Consider the following 3413-nt stretch of genomic DNA (forward strand, 5'->3'; position numbering starts at 1 on the left):
GCCCGGACATCACAGGTGCTCAGCGGAGGATGGGAGGAGCTGGGAGGACTAAACTCCCCCAATCCAAGCGGGGAGTGCCCGGACATCACAGGTGCCCAGTGGAGGACGGGAGGAGCTGGGAGGACGAAACCCAGATGCCCCGATCCAAGCGGGGAGTGCCCGGACATCACAGGTGCTCAGCGGAGGACGGGAGGAGCTGGGAGGCTGCAGCCACAGGTCCAGGCCCTGTGGCTCCTCCAGTATGGGAGGGGCAGCTCTGTCCTGAAAGGGTGGCCGTGGAGGTGCTGTCCTCCAGGCCCAAGTGTGTGTGGGAAGGAGCTCCGTCCTGAGTGGGCGGCCAGGGAGGCGCTATTCCCCCGGCTCATGTGTGCGTGGACAATAACATCTGACCTTCCATGCTTAAGAGGCAAAGTGCGGCGAGGCACACGGCAGAAGCCACTTGGGCTGGAGCTGCCCAGTCAGTGGCTCTGCCTGTCACCACGTCCTGCCGCTTTCCTGGAGTGGCCAGAGTCCAGGTTTCAATGAGGAAGGTGTGTCTGGACACCAGGCACCACACTGGTCACCTCCCAGATGAACCCCAGAGTCTCCCATTCCCCGTCCCCCACCCCTGCCCCTCCAGCCCTCTCAGGGCAGAGCCTCCTTCATGTTCACAGGACCCACCTCCCTGCCCACCACAGCCGCTTCTCACGGGGCCTAAATATTCCACAGTTCAGCAGACGGTCCCAGCCTCGACGCGTTCTCTGACCAGATTACAGAGACGGCTCTAACCTGAGTCCATCTAGATTTGTCCCTAACTCCTGGACACCATTTTCCCTGTAGGAATGACTTAGCACCAAACACCACCCCACGTGATGAGCTCAGAGGGAGAGGAAAGGCAGGAGGACACCACAGCTCCTTCCAAATGTAGGAGACACACAGCCGCCGGTGTGACACGGGGTCACAGCCGCCCCCCACTGACTCCTTCCACATGTAGGACACACACAGCCGCCGGTGTGACACGGGGTCACAGCCGCCCCCCACTGACTCCTTCCACATGTAGGACACACACAGCCGCTGGTGTGACACGGGGTCACAGCCGCCCCCCACTGACTCCACCTCGAGGCCACTTGGCCCCTCCGCATCAGTCACTGCACCTTCCGTGGGATGCAGGTGGCTCTCGGCAGCCCCCCCGACTCTTGGCTTCTTTCTCACCCTTCGCTGGGTGCTAAAGACACAGTAAGCTTCTGGGAAAGACCAGGGCATCACCGGCTGCCCAACACCTCGTTCATCCAGCACGAGCCAGGAAGGCATCAAGAAACATCGAGAACAGGAACACCTGTCGGGCCGTGAGGCCGGTTTCCATCGGTCACTGGCTGCTCTCCTCTCCCACACCCTGCCCGTCATTTAACCGAGAGGCAGACATTTTCCAAGCCCTTCAGGCTATCCTTAAGCAGGCACTGCATGGGAAGCGCAAGAACCTCTGTTTGGGAAGAACGGCCAATTAAGCAGCTTCTTAGTTCAAGAGCCCGAGTCTCGGGCCTGGTGAGGACGAGATTTCCCCACAGAAGCGGCCTGTCTTTAAGTGGCTCCGCCGAGGGCGGTTCTGCTGTGTAGCAAGCACACTCATAAACAAGCGCTCCTTCACAGTTAATTATCTCTAACGGCGAGTGCTGTGAAACCCGAAATCTCAAATGCGAGAGCGCAGATTGGTTTCGCTCCGCACTGACTTACGAGTGGCCACACGCCATTCCTGAGAGGAGGCGCGTCCGCGCTCTGTGTGCCATTCATTAAGTTGTCATGTGAGGGGACAGTGCCCGCGGCTCTGGCTGCTGGCGGAGCCTGGCCGACGCCTCTCTGACACCAGCATGGTGGGGTTTGGACACACGGGGGCTTGATAGATTTTCAATGATACTATGGAAGCATTTCCCGTTTTATATCACCTCTCCCAAACATACGTCCTTCGATATTGAAGATACAAGCATGTCCCACTGCATCCCAGGAGGAAAGAGGAATCCCTCTAGCCCATATTCATTTTCACACACTTAGCAACTGCAAAACAGCTGAAGAGGGGAGGAAGAGCACGTTTTCTGAAGGCTTCTCTGTTCTTCTTAGCCATCAATGCTTCTTCTTGTGGGGATACTAAATTACGACTTCAAAGGCCCTAAGACATCATTGAACTCTCCAGGCACATTTTGTCCCCGTTTCCCACCCACAGAGGATGCTCCTGCCGCAGCCCACTGGTCCTCCCCGGAAAACAGGACCTCGGCTGAATTAACCTGCAGGCCCAGCCTCTGTTCTCACGGTGCTCGCCAGCACCCAGACAGCATCGCCGATCTCAGAGCAGACGGCACCCCTCCCGTTACTCACCGACCCGACTCCGGTTTGAAGAATTTTCAGTCCAGAGGTTTCCTCCAGTTTGTCTTTGTTGTCAACTGTTAGGAAAAATCAGAAAGCACAGGGGTCAGGTTGGAAAGGTCCTCAGTCTCCGGGCACCTCTGAGCATTTTTCTCCATTGAAAAATTCAATTACCGACTGCTTGACCCATCTACCTTAATGGAAGGGTCACGAACAGGCACAGAATTAGAACCTGAACGAGGCCCCATTTTCCCACTGACCACTGGGTCCCCCTCGGGCCAGCTCAACTGTGCGCCTTTGGTTCCATCTAGAAAGGGATGTCCCACCAGGACCCCAGGACTACCGTGAATCACTGATGAGAAATATGTAGACATGCTCTGCAAACTGCAACGTCTTATTTTAAAATTACGTAATCGTTCGTAGCTGTCTAATTACTGGGAAATATGTGTCATTAACCAGCATTAGGTGTTGATAAAAAGACTCCCCAGAAGGCCAAGCCGAACGTGTGTGTTTCTGTCACCAGCACCACCAGCTACTCTGCGGCCTCTTGTTCATGCCCTGACAGGAACATCCTATAATAATTTAGCTCTCATAAAAGCCTCGCCCTGGTTTTCCTCCTGATGTAGAATGAGGAAGACGTTCAGAGAACGAATTGCACTCGATGGCAAACCACGGGAAATGAGCTCTGGAAACAATTAGCAGATGGAAATGAACCCTCAGTAATCCCAGCACCAACACAGCAAACCCACCTGCCTCACTTCGCGGAGAGGACGGGTGTCACAAGGCAATTGACCTTGGCTTACGACTCTGCGGAAATACGCGTTTGCATAAAGCCCTTGTCGCTTTGGAGATGAAAACCAGAAAAAAACGGAATTTCACTGCAAACCCTACCAATGAAGAGGTCTTGCGATTGTGATTAACACAGGATGAGGCAGCAGGAAAATATCAATTACTCTCACCCGTTATTGTAGCACCCCCGTGTTAATCTGGGGTAATGAAATTATTCCTTTCGGAGGGACGCGAACGAGATCCTGTCACAGCCTGCCCTTCCCACCTTTGCGGCCTCTCCATTGTCTTAC

The 3413-nt window shown here is 55.0% G+C and overlaps 1 protein-coding gene across 1 annotated transcript in view; it reads right to left on the reverse strand.

The window, feature by feature from the left end:
• Positions 1–3413, reverse strand: part of LOC105549455 (receptor-type tyrosine-protein phosphatase N2-like) — a 559495-nt gene that overhangs the window by 433714 nt on the left and 122368 nt on the right. The gene's annotated exons all lie outside the window — the stretch shown is intronic.

The sequence above is a fragment of the Mandrillus leucophaeus genome, unplaced genomic scaffold (genome assembly GCF_000951045.1).
Source record: "Mandrillus leucophaeus isolate KB7577 unplaced genomic scaffold, Mleu.le_1.0 Scaffold44, whole genome shotgun sequence".
Lineage (NCBI taxonomy): Eukaryota > Metazoa > Chordata > Mammalia > Primates > Cercopithecidae > Mandrillus > Mandrillus leucophaeus.